The sequence below is a fragment of the Pleurodeles waltl genome, chromosome 3_1 (genome assembly GCF_031143425.1).
Source record: "Pleurodeles waltl isolate 20211129_DDA chromosome 3_1, aPleWal1.hap1.20221129, whole genome shotgun sequence".
Taxonomy (NCBI): domain Eukaryota; kingdom Metazoa; phylum Chordata; class Amphibia; order Caudata; family Salamandridae; genus Pleurodeles; species Pleurodeles waltl.
The window spans coordinates 18,506,970-18,526,104 of NC_090440.1; positions in this window are offsets into that span (position 1 = coordinate 18,506,970).

Consider the following 19,135-nt stretch of genomic DNA (forward strand, 5'->3'; position numbering starts at 1 on the left):
AGAGTGCAGTGACATTTGTGCAGAGTAGAGTGGCACAGAGTAGAGTGGTGCAGAGTGGTGCAGAGTAGAGCGGCATAGAGTAAAGTGGCATTGAATAGAGTGGAGCAGAGTAGGGTAGAGTGGCGCACAGTGGGGTGGCGTAGAGTTGAGGGATGCAGAGGGCAGTGGCACAGAGTTGAATTGAGTGGCATAGAGTGCAGAGAATAGTCGAGTGGCATACAGTTGAGTGATGCAGGGAGCAGTGGCGCAGAGTAGAGTCGAGTGGCATAGAGTGCAGTGGCACAGGGTGGCGCAGAGTAGAGTCCATTGGCACAGAGTGCAGTGGTTAAGAGTAGAACAGCATAGAGTGCAGTGCTGTAGAGTGGAGTGGCGCAGAGTGAAGTACAGTGGTGTGGAGCTCAGTTGCGTAGGATAGACTGTTTCAGAGTACGGTGAAGTCGCGTAGAGTGGAGTGGTGTAGGGTAGAGTGCAGTTGCGTAGAGTGGCATAGAGTGTAATGGCATAGTGTAAAGTGGTGTAGAGTGCAGTGGCATAGAGTGCAGTGGTGCAGAGTAGATTAAAGTGCATACAGTGGATTGCTGTAGAATGAAGGGGCATACAGTTGAGAGTTAACGAGTAAAGTGCATTGGGGGAGAGTGTTTTGGCATAGATTGCAGTGGCGTAGAGTACAGTGGCAAAGACTAGAGTGGTGTACAGGGCAGTGGTGAAGAGTGCAGTGCTGTATAGTAGAATGGCAAAGAGTTTACTGGCATAGAGTGTAGTGGTATAAGGTAAAGAGGTGTAGGGTGAAGTGGCGTAGTGTGGAGTGGTGCAGAGTGCAGTGGCAATGAGTGGTGTAAACTGGAGTGGTTCAGAGTAGAGTGCAGTGGTGTGCAGTGGCATAGAGTTGAGTATTCATGGTGTGGTAGCACACTGCTATTACAGACAACACATTTTCAATTGAAATGACCGTTACATCTGCACAGACATACAGTTTTACTAATAAAACTATACAGTGCACATACGAAAAGGTGTAGAAATTGCATCACATAGTTTAATGATTTGTTTGATCATGTTAATGTATTTGTTTCAAACACACTTCAGAAATAATGTGTTCATTTGTGTTCCTAATTCTGATATATTCTGAAATACTTACACAGTTAATTTAAATGTAGTGTGCTAGAAAAAAACTTCTTTCCTACCCCCAGTATCCGACATGATTGTCACATAAATCATCTTACTTTGAAGTCAGATAAAGAAATGTAAACCAGTGTCCTGTCTCCCAAGTTGGTCAGAAGACAAGCAGGACCCAGAGGAAGCCACAGACTCACCACCTGTGAAGCAGAGCCTTTCGATGTCCATGGGACAGAAGACACCCCCAGCCAGTCGACGTTGTCTTGAGGTGCCTGCAGATGCAGAGGAGTGACTCCTTTCCAGGTGCAGAGTCCTTGTGACCCAGGAGGATGCACATCCTTGGATGCTGCAAAATTCTTGCAGGATTGGGAGACATGATGTTGCAATGGGAGCCTTCCCACCAGAAACAGACGTGTTTTGATTCCAAAGCAGACCAGCGGCCAGGAGTGGAAGATGTCTTGCGGAGAGTTCATTGTGGAATCTTGCTTGACGAATCAGAGGACCTTCCCATGGGGGAGCTCTTAAGTAACCCTAAAAGCGGGTTGGTCACTCTTTGAAGGGACCCACCTATCAGAGGGGATCATGGACATCATCTACCTAGCCTAACCAGTCAGATGCTCACAGGGGCCTCTGCTAATCTTGTGTCCAAGATGGCAGAATCAAGTGGCCACCTGGCAGAGCTCTGTGCACCTCCCTGGGGGAGGAGCTGGACAAGGAGGTGGTCACTCCCCTGTCCTTTGTGCAGTTTTGCGCCAGGGTGGGAACCGGGGGTTCCTGAACTGGTGCAAGCTGGATTATGCGAGGAGGGCACCAAATGTGCCCTTTAAATCAGTCTGGTGGCGCTCAGAGGCCACCCCAGCCCTTAGATACCGCATACATAGGGGGAAGAGGTCACACGTCTCCCTTGAAGGAAATCCTTTGTTCTGCCTCTCCAGCCTGAGCCAGGCTCACCAGCAAGAGGGCTGTACAGTGTCTGGGGTCAGCAGCAGCGTGGGCTGGGGGCTAGACTTTGTAAGGATACACAGGCAGAACTGGGGAATCCCCCAAGGAACCTCCAGAATACATGGCATCATGCAACTAACACTGGAATTGGTGTAGGTGCATAATTCCAACATGTTTGATACCAAACATGCCTAGGTTTGGTGAAGCTATTATGTAGTTGGACCACTCGGGTTGACCAGTGTCCACTACTTACCTTGAGATGGCTTCCACACACTTACAAAGCCCAGGGACTGGAGTCTGGGGTTTGTAGGGATACCCTGCTCATGCAAGGGTACCCTCAGACTTAGGGACATGCACCCTCCCCTTGGGCTGAAGAGCCTACCAGAGGGATGACTTATAGTGTCTAAGTGCCGTGACCAGGATATAAGCCAAGCCGTATAGCTGAAGTGAAATGTGCATGCACCTTTTACGCAGGCTACAATGGCAGGCCTGCAGGCAGCTTGCATAGGCTCCCATCAGTGGCACAATACATGCTACAGCCCATGGGGGTCCCCTGGTGCACCCATGCCCTGGGTGCCAAAGTACTATGTACGAGGGACTTATATGTGTGCACCACTATGCCAAATGTGGGGTGTAAAGCTTTACCAGAAACCAAATTTAGGAGAGAGAGCACTGGTGGGGGGTGTTACGTGGAGCTCCTGTCATGCTCCGTGACTAAGTTTGTGTCCGGGTCAGAGGGCAGGCTGATGGGCCGGTGAGCGAAGAGAGGCGCTGCGGCTCGAGGCGAGGCGAAGGCAGGAGGAGTCGTGAGGAGGAGCGATCGGACTCAGAGACGATCCGAGTCGAGTGTCGGCATCCTGGAGTCCGGGAGATCAGGAGCGATGCGAAACGGGGCTCGGAGGAGGCTAAGAGCGGCTTGACGGCGTGGGGCGGTGAGGAAGAAGCGGAAAGCCGAGCTGAGCGGCAAGCAGGATTGCCAGTCGCTTAGGCAGGCAGAGAGAGAGAAAAGCTCCCTCCTGATGGTGAATCCATTAGATGACCAGTCTGTCAATAGCCTAGAGGTTCCCACAGCCTCAGCCACTCCAGGCATTATTAATCCTCTTCCTCTGGTGCCACGTTCATCGGTCATTAGGGATGACAATCCTGCTCTACCTCCAACCCTCCTACATCAGCCAACTGTGGCTCCACGGTCATCCCTACGGTCAAGACCATGTTGAACCTTATCTTAATGGAGTTATGCGACTTTAAACTAACCCATGAACAGGCTCTAAAAGAAACCAATGATCTATTCTAACATATCGCATTTGACGTCTCGGATCTCCCGAGTGGAGCAAAGGGTCTCAGATCTTGAAGATACATATCATGGATCCACAACTGCAATGAGCCAGACACAGACTGAACTAGAGGTGCTGCAGTACAAATTGGATGATATTGAAAATAGTTCTCGACGTTCTAATCTGAGATTTGTTGGAATTCCAGAAGAGATTGAAACCGCGTCCTCAGTTACAAAAGTCATAACCGACTTGATACACAACTATATTCTTCTTGACAAGACTTTGGCTTACCCAGACTTGACGTTTTGGCAATAGGATCCCAGAATTCCAAATATCCACGTACTATCCTGGTTAATTTTGGTGATTACAGGATAAAGGAACAGATCTTATCTCAAGTCATTAAAACAAGAATTTTCAAAGTTGAAAAAGATTTCTCTTTTAGGGTCTTTTCCGATATGTCCATAACTACAGCATGTCAATGTTGTGAATTTGTTAGCCTTATTGATGAATTTTAAAAACTGGGGGCCCCTGCTGGCATAGTCCAACTGGTGAAGCTAAAGATTTTTCATAAAGGCCAGGCTCATATTTTTCAAAGCGTTTAATATGCAAAACACTTTCTTGCTGCTCTTAAGGCGTAACATATGTGACAGATACACGTATTACTTTATATTTTATAACTTTGCTCCTCTCCCTTGCTTTTCCCCCTCTTTTCCTCACTGGTCCATACCTGCCACTCTTTCCAGTCACAGACTCAAGGGGTGCCACATCAATGCACTCATTTTTGGGGGTTGGGGGTTCACTTTTGGGAGGGACATGGTTCACTGGGAGGATGAGGTCATGAAGAGCAGGCCTAGGATTTGTAGGGGGGGTTGGAGCACTTGATGGGTGGGTTCTTTCACTAGGGTGGGTGAAAAGAGCAGGTTGCAAACGTAAGGAAATTAGCAACTTATCGTCTAGAAGGACTGTGCTGAGAAAAAAGGGCTTACTGAGGATAAAAATCATCATGAACGCACCTAGTATAGATTGTAAGATCAGGACCAGTGCCAACAGGCCTTTAAAAAACATAAATTTCTTACCAGATGAGTGATAGGCAACCTCTGGCACCATTAAAACTGTGTCATGCAATGTGAAAGGGTTGAATAATTCACATACGTTTAGAGCAATACTCCATTGGTTAAGATTCTCTCAGGCTCAGGTGATTTTACTACAGGAAACTCATTTCAGAGAGCAGACCAACTGTCCTAGTGTCCCAAACTTTCTTTCTCATTCCTTTTTCGCTTCTGCTAATGCGGCCGTCCGGGGGGTGGCAGTTCTCCTCACACGGGACTTCCAAGAAGAAGTCCTTGAGGTCTATCAGGATTCTCAAGCAAGATATATAGTTGTCAGCGTTAAGGTAGGAAGGCAGTTAATGCACATTTCAAGTTTCTATGGACCCATAGAAGATGAAACTACCTCTCTGCAAAGTCTATATGACCTTTTAAGCACACTTCCTGGCCTTTTGGTAGTCGGAGGCGACTTTAATATTCAAGATATGAATCTAGATGTCTCTCGCAAAAATCGGTAACAAAACAAACCACAAGCACATCGATTTTTGATAAAATTTGTTGAGGATCTGGCTTTAAAGGATCCTTGGCGGCTGGATCATCCACAAGAGCAATGTTTTACATGTTTTTCAAAAAGGTTTAACTCGGCACCAAGGATCGACTTCTTCCTAGTATCTCATTTTTGGGATGGATTCGGTTCTGCTATAATATCCAACCCCTTTTTGGATCACTCCGTTCCATTGGTACAACTATCTTTTTCTGCTCAGCAGCGAGAAAGATCCAAGTGGTCTCTGGATAAATCTCTAATAACTAATGAAGGCTGGACCTCTGCACTCAAAGTATCAGTTGCTGAGTTTCTAAGTAGAAATGAAGCAACTGCCTCTATTTTCGCCATCTGGGAGTCATGCAAAGCACACATTAGAGGGGAAGCCATAGCTTATAATGCCTTTCTTAGGAAAGGTAATGTAGGAAAGTACCATCTTGCCTGGCATGTTACCCCCATTTTTCACTGTATATATGTTGTTTTAGTTGTATGTGTCACTGGGACCCTGGTAACCCAGGGCCCCAGTGCTCATAAGTGTGCCTGAATGTGTTACCTGTGTAGTGACTAACTGTCTCACTGAGGCTCTGCTAATCAGAACCTCAGTGGTTATGCTCTCTCATTTCTTTCCAAATTGTCACTGACAGGCTAGTGACCATTTTTACCAATTTACATTGGCTTACTGGAACACCCTTATAATCCCCTAGTATATGGTACTGAGGTACCCAGGGTATTGGGGTTCCAGGAGATCCCTATGGGCTGCAGCATTTCTTTTGCCACCCATAGGGAGCTCTGACAATTCTTACACAGGCCTGCCACTGCAGCCTGAGTGAAATAACGTCCACGTTATTTCACAGCCATTTTACACTGCACTTAAGTAACTTATAAGTCACCTATATGTCTAACCTTTACCTGGTAAAGGTTAGGTGCAAAGTTACTTAGTGTGAGGGCACCCTGGCACTAGCCAAGGTGCCCCCACATTGTTCAGAGCCAATTCACTGAACTTTGTGAGTGCGGGGACACCATTACACGCGTGCACTACATATAGGTCACTACCTATATGTAGCTTCACCATGGTAACTCCGAATATGGCCATGTAACATGTCTATGATCATGGAATTGCCCCCTCTATGCCATCCTGGCATTGTTGGTACAATTCCATGATCCCAGTGGTCTGTAGCACAGACCCTGGTACTGCCAGACTGCCCTTCCTGGGGTTTCTCTGCAGCTGCTGCTGCTGCCAACCCCTTAGACAGGCAGCTGCCCTCCTGGGGTCCAGCCAGGCCTGGCCCAGGATGGCAGAACAAAGAACTTCCTCTGAGAGAGGGTGTGACACCCTCTCCCTTTGGAAAATGGTGTGAAGGCAGGGGAGGAGTAGCCTCCCCCAGCCTCTGGGAATGCTTTGTTGGGCACAGATGTGCCCAATTCTGCATAAGCCAGTCTACACCGGTTCAGGGACCCCTTAGCCCCTGCTCTGGCGCGAAACTGGACAAAGGAAAGGGGAGTGACCACTCCCCTGACCTGCACCTCCCCTGGGAGGTGTCCAGAGCTCCTCCAGTGTGCTCCAGACCTCTGCCATCTTGGAAACAGAGGTGCTGCTGGCACACTGGACTGCTCTGAGTGGCCAGTGCCACCAGGTGACGTCAGAGACTCCTTGTGATAGGCTCCTTCAGGTGTTAGTAGCCTTTCCTCTCTCCTAGGTAGCCAAACCCTCTTTTCTGGCTATTTAGGGTCTCTGTCTCTGGGGAAACTTCAGATAACTAATGCATGAGCTCAGCCGAGTTCCTCTGCATCTCCCTCTTCACCTTCTGATAAGGAATCGACCGCTGACCGCGCTGGAAGCCTGCAAACCTGCAACATAGTAGCAAAGACGACTACTGCAACTCTGTAACGCTGATCCTGCCGCCTTCTCGACTGTTTTCCTGCTTGTGCATGCTGTGGGGGTAGTCTGCCTCCTCTCTGCACCAGAAGCTCCGAAGAAATCTCCCGTGGGTCGACGGAATCTTCCCCCTGCAACCGCAGGCACCAAAAAGCTGCATCTCCGGTCCCTTGGGTCTCCTCTCAGCACGACGAGCGAGGTCCCTCGAATCCAGCGACACCGTCCAAGTGACCCCCACAGTCCAGTGACTCTTCAGCCCAAGTTTGGTGGAGGTAAGTCCTTGCCTCACCTCGCTGGGCTGCATTGCTGGGAACCGCGACTTTGCAAGCTACTCCGGCCCCTGTGCACTTCCGGCGGAAATCCTTCGTGCACAGCCAAGCCTGGGTCCACGGCACTCTAACCTACATTGCACGACTTTCTAAGTTGGTCTCCGGCGACGTGGGACTCCTTTGTGCAACTTCGGCGAGCACCGTTTCACGCATCCTCGTAGTGCCTGTTTCTGGCACTTCTCCGGGTGCTACCTGCTTCAGTGAGGGCTCTTTGTCTTGCTCGACGTCCCCTCTCTCTGCAGGTCCAATTTGCGACCTCCTGGTCCCTCCTGGGCCCCAGCAGCGTCCAAAAACGCCAAACGCACGATTTGCGTGTAGCAAGGCTTGTTGGCGTCCATCCGGCGGGAAAACACTTCTGCACGACTCTCCAAGGCATGGGGGATCCATCCTCCAAAGGGGAAGTCTCTAGCCCTTGTCGTTCCTGCAGTATTCACAGCTCTTCAGCCTAGTAAGAGCTTCTTTGCACCAACCGCTGGCATTTCTTGGGCATCTGCCCATCTCCGAGCTGCTTGTGACTTTTGGACTTGGTCCCCTTGTTCCACAGGTACCTTCAGACAGGAATCCATCGTTGTTGCATTGCTGATTTGTGTTTTCCTTGCATTTTCCCTCTAACACGACTATTTTGTCCTTAGGGAAACTTTAGTGCACTTTGCACTCACTTTTCAGGGTCTTGGGGAGGGTTATTTTGCTAACTCTCACTATTTTCTAATAGTCCCAGCGACCCTCTACAAGGTCACATAGGTTTGGGGTCCATTCGTGGTTCGCATTCCACTTCTGGAGTATATGGTTTGTGTTGCCCCTATCCCTATGTTTCCCCATTGCATCCTATTGTAACTATACATTGTTTGCACTGTTTTCTAAGACTATACTGCATATTTTTGCTATTGTGTATATATATCTTGTGTATATTTCCTATCCTCTCACTGAGGGTACACTCTAAGATACTTTGGCATATTGTCATAAAAATAAAGTACCTTTATTTTTAGTATAACTGTGTATTGTGTTTTCTTATGATATTGTGCATATGACACTAAGTGGTACTGTAGTAGCTTCACATGTCTCCTAGTTCAGCCTAAGCTGCTCTGCTAAGCTACCATTATCTATCAGCCTAAGCTGCTAGACACCCTATACACTAATAAGGGATAACTGGGCCTGGTGCAAGGTGCAAGTACCCCTTGGTACTCACTACAAGCCAGTCCAGCCTCCTACATTGGTTGTGCAGCGGTGGGATAAGTGCTTTGAGACTACTTACCACTCTTGTCATTGTACTTTTCATAAGAGAAAAATATACAAAACAAGGTCAGTGTATATACACATAGCCAAAAAGTTTTGCATTTCCTCTTTTCACTCTTTTCTAAGTGCTGAAAAGTACTTCTAAACTTCCAAAAAGTTCTTAAAAGTTTAAAAAGTTTTTTTCTGTCTTTCCAAAAAGTTCTGAAAACTTTTTTCTCTTTGTCTATCACTTTAACTCTCTCTAAAAATGTCTGGCACAGGCCAAAAAGTTGAACTGTCCAAACTTGCATATGATCACCTTAGCTGGAAAGGAGCAAGGAGTCTCTGCATAGAGAGAGGTTTGAGTGTAGGGAAGAATCCTTCCTTAGAACTGTTAATTAATATGCTTAGAGTACAGGATAAGGCCATAAGTGCCCAATCTGTAGAAAAAGTAGCTAATGGTTCTCAATCTGATCCAGGGACTCCCCCAGGAAAAGGTTCAGGAAAGAAAATTCTCAGCCTGCCCATTACTAGACAGTCTAGCATAGTTGGTACAGAGGTTGAATCACACCATACTGATGGTGTGCTCTCACATTATACTGGTAGCCAAGCTGTTAGGGTGCCCTCTGTAAGGGACAGGTCTCCTTCTGTTCATTCCCATCATACCTCTGTATCTAGAAATGTCCCTCCCACCCACCCTGATGACAGATTGTTAGAAAGGGAGCTCAATAGATTGAGAGTGGAGCAAACCAGACTGAAGCTCAAGAAGCAACAGCTGGATTTGGATAGACAGTCTTTAGAAATAGAGAGGGAAAGACAGAAAATGGGTTTAGATACCCATGGTGGCAGCAGCAGTATTCCCCATAGTCATCCTGCAAAAGAGCATGATTCCAGGAATCTGCATAAGATAGTTCCCCCTTACAAGGAGGGGGATGACATTAACAAGTGGTTTGCTGCACTTGAGAGGGCCTGTGCTGTACAGGATGTCCCTCAAAAGCAGTGGGCTGCTATCCTATGGCTATCATTTATTGGAAAAGGTAGGGATAGGCTCCTTACTGTAAAAGAAAATGATGCTAACAATTTCCAAGTTCTTAAGAATGCACTCCTGGATGGTTATGGCTTAACCACTGAACAGTACAGGATAAAGTTCAGAGATACCAAAAAGGAGTCTTCACAAGACTGGGTTGATTTCATTGACCAGGCAGTGAAGGCCTTGGAGGGGTGGTTACATGGCAGTAAAGTTACTGATTATGACAGCCTGTATAACTTGATCCTGAGAGAGCATATTCTTAATAATTGTGTGTCTGATTTGTTGCACCAGTACTTGGTGGACTCTGATCTGACCTCTCCCCAAGAATTGGGAAAGAAGGCAGACAAATGGGTCAGAACAAGAGTGAACAGAAAAGTTCATACAGGGGGTGACAAAGATGGCAACAAAAAGAAGGATGGTAAGTCTTCTGACAAGGGTGGGGACAAATCTAAAAATGAGTCTTCATCAGGCCCACAAAAACACTCTGGTGGGGGTGGTGGGCCCAAATCCTCCTTTAATCAGAACAAGGAAAAGAAACCATGGTGCTATTTATGTAAGATAAAAGGCCATTGGACAACAGATCCCAGTTGTCCAAAGAAAGGCACCACAGCTCCTACCACTACAACCCCTACTGCTACACCTAGTGTCCCTACTAATAGCAGTGGTGGTGGGAGCAAACCTACTAATAGCCAATCCAAGGGAGTAGCTGGGCTCACTTTTGGTAATTTAGTTGGGGTTGGTCTGATTAGGGAGACCACAGAGGCTACTTTAGTCTCTGAAGGGGCTATTGACTTAGCCACTTTGGTTGCTTGCCCCCATAACTTGGAGAAGTACAAGCAACTAACCCTAATAAATGGTGTTGAGGTCCAGGCCTACAGGGACACAGGTGCCAGTGTCACAATGGTGATTGAGAAACTGGTGCACCCTGAACAACACATACTTGGACACCAGTACCAAGTAACCGATGCTCACAACATAACACAAAGCCACCCCATGGCTGTTGTAAATCTCAACTGGGGGGGGGTATCTGGTCCAAAGAAAGTTGTGGTAGCTTCAGATTTACCTGTAGACTGTCTATTAGGGAACGATTTGGAGACATCAGCTTGGTCAGATGTGGAGTTGGAGGCCCATGCAGCAATGCTGGGCATCCCAGGGCATATTTTTGCTTTGACAAGGGCTCAGGCCAAAAAGCAAAAAGGACAGGGAAGCTTGGATCCTGGAACAATGGACCAAGTGCTCCCTAAAGCTAGGGCTAGTAGAAGCAAACCACTTCCTACTATCCCTCCCTCTACAGTGGATTCTACTTCTGAGGAAGAAGAATTCCCTCCCTGTGCAGAACCTACACCAGAGGAGCTGGAAGCAGACACTGCTGAGCTTTTGGGTGAAGGGGGGCCTGCCAGAGAGGAGCTGAGTGTGGCACAGCAAACCTGTCCCACATTAGAGGGTCTCAGACAGCAAGCTGTCAAACAGGCTAATGGGGATGTCAGTGACTCACACAGAGTTTACTGGGAGGACAACCTCTTGTACACTGAGCATAGGGATCCTAAACCTGGAGCTGCCAGGAGATTAGTGATTCCTCAGGAGTACAGAAAGTTCCTCCTAACACTGGCACATGACATTCCCTTAGCTGGGCACCTGGGTCCAATGAAAACTTGGGACAGATTGGTACCACTGTTTCATTGGCCTAGGATGTCTGAGGACACAAAAGAATTTTGTAAGTCCTGTGAAACCTGTCAAGCCAGTGGCAAGACAGGTGGCACTCCAAAGGCACCCCTTATCCCACTGCCTGTGGTTGGGGTTCCCTTTGAAAGGGTAGGGGTTGACATAGTTGGCCCCTTTGACCCTCCTACTGCTTCAGGCAATAGGTTTATCTTAGTGGTAGTAGACCATGCCACAAGATATCCTGAAGCTATTCCTTTAAGGACCACTACAGCTCCTGCAGTGGCAAAGGCCCTCCTGGGAATATTTTCCAGGGTGGGCTTCCCAAAGGAAGTAGTATCAGACAGGGGAAGCAATTTCATGTCTGCATACTTAAAGGCCATGTGGAAGGAGTGTGGTGTAACTTACAAGTTCACAACACCCTATCATCCACAAACAAATGGACTGGTGGAGAGATTTAATAAAACTCTCAAAGGCATGATTATGGGACTCCCTGAAAAACTCCGCAGGAGATGGGATATCCTTCTACCATGCCTCCTTTTTGCCTACAGGGAGGTACCCCAGAAAGGAGTGGGCTTCAGCCCCTTTGAACTTCTTTTTGGACACCCTGTTAGGGGTCCACTCACACTTGTAAAGGAGGGTTGGGAACAACCTTTAAAAGCTCCTAAGCAGGATATTGTGGACTATGTACTTGGCCTCAGATCAAGGATGGCTGAGTACATGAAAAAGGCCAGTAAAAACCTTCAGGCCAGCCAAGAGCTCCAGAAGCAATGGCATGATCAGAAGGCTGTTTTGGTTCAGTACCAACCAGGGCAGAAAGTGTGGGTCTTGGAGCCTGTGGCCCCAAGAGCACTCCAAGATAAATGGAGTGGACCCCACACAATTGTTGAAAAGAAGGTTGAAGTCACCTACTTGGTTGACTTAGGCACTGCCAGGAGTCCCCTTAGGGTGCTCCATGTCAACCGCCTGAAACCCTACTATGACAGGGCTGATCTCACCCTGCTCATGGCAACAGATGAGGGACAGGAAGAAGACAGTGATCCTCTACCTGATCTCTTCTCTTCCACAGAACAAGATGCTCTTGTGGAAGGTGTAGTTTTGGCTGATTGTCTTACTGCTGAGCAGAAAGATAATTGCATAAATCTCCTAGGACAATTTTCAGAACTCTTCTCCATTGTGCCAGGCACCACTTCTTGGTGTGAGCACACTATAGATACTGGAGACAGTTTACCTGTCAAAAGTAAGATCTATAGGCAGCCTGACCATGTCAGGGACTGCATAAAGAAAGAAGTTCAGAAGATGTTGGAACTAGGAGTGGTTGAGCACTCTGACAGTCCATGGCCTTCTCCTGTGGTACTGGTACCAAAACCCAATTCTAAAGATGGAAAGAAGGAAATGAGGTTTTGTGTAGACTATAGAGGTCTCAACTTGGTAACCAAAACAGATGCTCACCCTATACCCAGGGCAGATGAGCTAATAGATACACTGGCATCTGCCAAGTATCTAAGCACTTTTGATTTGACTGCAGGGTATTGGCAGATCAAAATGTCAGAAGATGCTAAACCTAAGACTGCATTTTGTACCATTGGAGGACATTACCAGTTTACTGTAATGCCTTTTGGTTTGAAAAATGCACCTGCCACTTTTCAGAGGTTGGTGAACACAGTCCTGCATGGGCTGGAAGCTTTCAGTGCAGCATATTTGGATGATATAGCTGTCTTTAGCTCCAGCTGGGATGATCACCTGGTCCAGCTTTGGAAAGTTTTGGAGGCCCTGCAAAAGGCAGGCCTCACTATCAAGGCTTCAAAGTGCCAGATAGGGCAGGGTAAGGTGGTTTATCTGGGACACCTTGTTGGTGGGGAACAGATTGCACCACTTCAGGGGAAAATCCAAACTATCATTGATTGGATTCCCCCTACCACTCAGACTCAGGTGAGAGCCTTCCTAGGCCTCACTGGGTATTACAGGAGGTTCATTAAGAACTATGGCTCCATTGCAGCCCCTCTTAATGACCTCACATCAAAGAAAATGCCTAAAAAGGTATTATGGACAGCAAACTGTCAGAAAGCTTTTGAGGAGCTGAAGCAGGCCATGTGCTCTGCACCTGTCCTGAAAAGCCCTTGTTACTCTAAAAAATTCTATGTCCAAACTGATGCATCTGAATTAGGAGTAGGGGCAGTCCTATCACAACTTAATTCTGAGGGCCAGGATCAACCTGTTGCTTTTATTAGTAGAAGGTTGACCCCTAGAGAAAAGCGTTGGTCTGCCATTGAGAGGGAGGCCTTTGCTGTGGTCTGGGCTCTGAAGAAGTTGAGGCCATACCTGTTTGGCACTCACTTCATTGTTCAGACAGACCACAAACCTCTACTTTGGCTAAAACAAATGAAAGGTGAAAATCCTAAATTGTTGAGGTGGTCCATATCCCTACAGGGAATGGACTATACAGTGGAACATAGACCTGGGAGTAGCCACTCCAATGCAGATGGACTCTCCAGATATTTCCACTTAGACAATGAAGACTCATCAGGTAATGGCTAGTCTTATTGTCCTTCGTTTGGGGGGGGGTTGTGTAGGAAAGTACCATCTTGCCTGGCATGTTACCCCCATTTTTCACTGTATATATGTTGTTTTAGTTGTATGTGTCACTGGGACCCTGGTAACCCAGGGCCCCAGTGCTCATAAGTGTGCCTGAATGTGTTACCTGTGTAGTGACTAACTGTCTCACTGAGGCTCTGCTAATCAGAACCTCAGTGGTTATGCTCTCTCATTTCTTTCCAAATTGTCACTGACAGGCTAGTGACCATTTTTACCAATTTACATTGGCTTACTGGAACACCCTTATAATCCCCTAGTATATGGTACTGAGGTACCCAGGGTATTGGGGTTCCAGGAGATCCCTATGGGCTGCAGCATTTCTTTTGCCACCCATAGGGAGCTCTGACAATTCTTACACAGGCCTGCCACTGCAGCCTGAGTGAAATAACGTCCACGTTATTTCACAGCCATTTTACACTGCACTTAAGTAACTTATAAGTCACCTATATGTCTAACCTTTACCTGGTAAAGGTTAGGTGCAAAGTTACTTAGTGTGAGGGCACCCTGGCACTAGCCAAGGTGCCCCCACATTGTTCAGAGCCAATTCACTGAACTTTGTGAGTGCGGGGACACCATTACACGCGTGCACTACATATAGGTCACTACCTATATGTAGCTTCACCATGGTAACTCCGAATATGGCCATGTAACATGTCTATGATCATGGAATTGCCCCCTCTATGCCATCCTGGCATTGTTGGTACAATTCCATGATCCCAGTGGTCTGTAGCACAGACCCTGGTACTGCCAGACTGCCCTTCCTGGGGTTTCTCTGCAGCTGCTGCTGCTGCCAACCCCTTAGACAGGCAGCTGCCCTCCTGGGGTCCAGCCAGGCCTGGCCCAGGATGGCAGAACAAAGAACTTCCTCTGAGAGAGGGTGTGACACCCTCTCCCTTTGGAAAATGGTGTGAAGGCAGGGGAGGAGTAGCCTCCCCCAGCCTCTGGGAATGCTTTGTTGGGCACAGATGTGCCCAATTCTGCATAAGCCAGTCTACACCGGTTCAGGGACCCCTTAGCCCCTGCTCTGGCGCGAAACTGGACAAAGGAAAGGGGAGTGACCACTCCCCTGACCTGCACCTCCCCTGGGAGGTGTCCAGAGCTCCTCCAGTGTGCTCCAGACCTCTGCCATCTTGGAAACAGAGGTGCTGCTGGCACACTGGACTGCTCTGAGTGGCCAGTGCCACCAGGTGACGTCAGAGACTCCTTGTGATAGGCTCCTTCAGGTGTTAGTAGCCTTTCCTCTCTCCTAGGTAGCCAAACCCTCTTTTCTGGCTATTTAGGGTCTCTGTCTCTGGGGAAACTTCAGATAACGAATGCATGAGCTCAGCCGAGTTCCTCTGCATCTCCCTCTTCACCTTCTGATAAGGAATCGACCGCTGACCGCGCTGGAAGCCTGCAAACCTGCAACATAGTAGCAAAGACGACTACTGCAACTCTGTAACGCTGATCCTGCCGCCTTCTCGACTGTTTTCCTGCTTGTGCATGCTGTGGGGGTAGTCTGCCTCCTCTCTGCACCAGAAGCTCCGAAGAAATCTCCCGTGGGTCGACGGAATCTTCCCCCTGCAACCGCAGGCACCAAAAAGCTGCATCTCCGGTCCCTTGGGTCTCCTCTCAGCACGACGAGCGAGGTCCCTCGAATCCAGCGACACCGTCCAAGTGACCCCCACAGTCCAGTGACTCTTCAGCCCAAGTTTGGTGGAGGTAAGTCCTTGCCTCACCTCGCTGGGCTGCATTGCTGGGAACCGCGACTTTGCAAGCTACTCCGGCCCCTGTGCACTTCCGGCGGAAATCCTTCATGCACAGCCAAGCCTGGGTCCACGGCTCTCTAACCTGCATTGCACGACTTTCTAAGTTGGTCTCCGGCGACGTGGGACTCCTTTGTGCAACTTCAGCGAGCACCGTTTCACGCATCCTCGTAGTGCCTGTTTCTGGCACTTCTCCGGGTGCTACCTGCTTCAGTGAGGGCTCTTTTTCTTGCTCGACGTCCCCTCTCTCTGCAGGTCCAATTTGCGACCTCCTGGTCCCTCCTGGGCCCCAGCAGCGTCCAAAAACGCCAAACGCACGATTTGCGTGTAGCAAGGCTTGTTGGCGTCCATCCGGCGGGAAAACACTTCTGCACGACTCTCCAAGGCGTGGGGGATCCATCCTCCAAAGGGGAAGTCTCTAGCCCTTGTCGTTCCTGCAGTATTCACAGCTCTTCAGCCTAGTAAGAGCTTCTTTGCACCAACCGCTGGCATTTCTTGGGCATCTGCCCATCTCCGAGCTGCTTGTGACTTTTGGACTTGGTCCCCTTGTTCCACAGGTACCTTCAGACAGGAATCCATCGTTGTTGCATTGCTGATTTGTGTTTTCCTTGCATTTTCCCTCTAACACGACTATTTTGTCCTTAGGGAAACTTTAGTGCACTTTGCACTCACTTTTCAGGGTCTTGGGGAGGGTTATTTTGCTAACTCTCACTATTTTCTAATAGTCCCAGCGACCCTCTACAAGGTCACATAGGTTTGGGGTCCATTCGTGGTTCGCATTCCACTTCTGGAGTATATGGTTTGTGTTGCCCCTATCCCTATGTTTCCCCATTGCATCCTATTGTAACTATACATTGTTTGCACTGTTTTCTAAGACTATACTGCATATTTTTGCTATTGTGTATATATATCTTGTGTATATTTCCTATCCTCTCACTGAGGGTACACTCTAAGATACTTTGGCATATTGTCATAAAAATAAAGTACCTTTATTTTTAGTATAACTGTGTATTGTGTTTTCTTATGATATTGTGCATATGACACTAAGTGGTACTGTAGTAGCTTCACACGTCTCCTAGTTCAGCCTAAGCTGCTCTGCTAAGCTACCATTATCTATCAGCCTAAGCTGCTAGACACCCTATACACTAATAAGGGATAACTGGGCCTGGTGCAAGGTGCAAGTACCCCTTGGTACTCACTACAAGCCAGTCCAGCCTCCTACAGGTAAGAAGGAGAAAGTAAACAGCCTTCAGCAGGAACTCAACTATGCCACGTGTCTGCATCAGTCACTTGGCGATCGAAAGTCATGGACTCGCCTCCATGAGGCTAAAACTCAATTGAAGAATCTTTTTTTAGAACAAGAGATGGTCAATCAGAATACATGCTTTCAGCAATATCACGAAGAGAGTGAGCACGTAGATAAATTCCTGACACATTATATTAAAAAACGTCAGAATGCTTCCTTAATCAAATCCATTTTTTACGAGTCCCAGGGGCGTATGGTCGACCAGGCTAAGGAGATAGGGAAGGTGTTTCTATCAAATTATACAAATACTTACACTCCCAAGCCAGCTACAAGTGATGAGCTCATTAATGAATATCTTCGATCAGTCTTTCTACCAAGTCTCGACCAAGAGCTCCAAGCTACACTGGTGCAGCCAATCACCAAAATAGAGATTACAAAAGCCATTAGGGATTCTCCAAATGGCAAAGCTCCCGGGGAAGATGGTCTTCCAGCGGAGTTGTATAAAATCCTGTCCGACCAGATTGCAGCGACCTTAGCAGCACTCTTTAATGCAATACTCGATGGCGAAAAAGTACCTCGTTCATTTACCAGGGCAGTTGTCAACTTTCTTAAAAAAGGCAAACCTGCTGAAATACCTGATTCTTATCGCCCTATTAGTCTTCTTAATAATGATTATAAGATCCTTATGAAAATCTGGGCAGCTCGCATTACGCCTTTATCCAGGGGCTTATCCACCGTGATCAGTGTGGTTTTCTCCCAGGAAGATTCATCTCTACCAACACAAACTTTCTGCTTCTGGCAATTGATTATTACTCTACGAATAAAATTAAAGCAGCTGTAATAATGCTAGATGCGGAAAAAGCTTTTCACCTTGTACAATCCTCTGCAAATTTAAATTTCCTCATAAAATAGTTTTTAAAAAATCCAATCTTTACCGAGGGGCAGAGGCCAACATTTTAATCAATTATCAAGTAATCTGTAAGGTTTGAATACAGCATGGGACCCAGCAGGGATGCCTTCTGTTTCCAGTTCTTTTTGTTCTTTTTATCGAGCCATTGGCTTCGGCCCTGAGGCAGGATATTTTTACAAAATCCCCGATGCCAGATGCCCACAAGCTAAAACTTTTTGTGGATGATGCAATCCTATACCTTGTGGGCGATTCTCAGAATACTGAAAGGGCATTTAGCAAAATCCAAACGTTTTCCAACCTGGGAGGCTATCGGATTAATAAATCCAAATCCGAGGCTTTGCTGTTTAATGCTCAAGATTCAGTGTTGCCAGACGAGATGCAAACTAATTATCGGACTTCTTATCCTATCAGATACTTAGGCATTTATGTCACTCACAACATGTCCGACCATTACTCGTTGAACTACCTCGCTACACTCAAGAAAGCACAGGCTCTCATGTTTAAATGGCAGAATTTACAAGTAACAATAATCGGCAGCATTGCCTTGATCAAAATGATGATACCACTTTTATTCTTAATTATATTTGCTAGTGTTATGATCAGGGCTCCTCTAAAGTTTTTTAAGGATCTCTGTGTAATACTACGTTAATTTATATGGGCAAACAAAAAACCTGGCACTCGGTTGGAGACAGTGCAGCTCTCTATAGAGGATGGTGGCCAAGCTTTACCCCGTTTTAAAAAGTATTACGAGGCGATCTATCTAGACTGGATTGTGAGTGCTTCTTTCACACATCATGTTGATCCAAACTTCTATCTGAAACAGATGCTTCTTGAGAACAATATTTATTTGTCTCATTTTCTTAAAATGCCGTGGCTTCCGAAACGCACCAGATACAAGATCCCAAGTCTTCTTTGTTCCAGAGGTGTAGAACTTCAACTAAACTATCATTTTACTCAGATCCATCCAACTATTTCCCTAAGAGAAACTGTTGCTTTTGGGCTTCCTCTTGCTACCAAAGCCCTAAACGACTGGGAGAATCTGGGGTCGGGAAAGCTACAAGATTTTTTAATAGGGGATAGTGTGATATCATGGACACAACTCAAAGTAGCAACCCAGCTATTCCATCATGTTTAAGCGTTTCGTACCTCCAGATTCTTCACTTTATCCGACCAATGGATTTTTTAGGTCAATATTCAGCAGAGTCACTATCTTTGAGAATTACGCAAAAACGGACAGGGGTCAGTAACTGGTGTATCCTTCTAGAAGAATTGCCAGCTAAAGTCCTCCCTCCTGCTCTAAGCAGAATAGCGGCAGCTACAGCTTGTGTGATTGATCCCCAGACATGGAAACATTATAATAACCTTTCCTCTAAAGTCTTACGAGGCGCAAATTTTAGGAGAATGTCATTCCTCACCAAGTGGATGCTTTACTATACTCCAGCGCAACTTAACAAGATGGACCCATCAATTTCATGCAACTGTTTCCGATGCCATTGTGAGGTTGGGGATTGGCCGCATGTCTCTTATATTTGCCCTGCTGTCACTAATTTTTGGGCCATCATTTTTCAATCAATTACTTCGAAATTACAGGTAGCGTTAGCACCAGAACCACTGGGG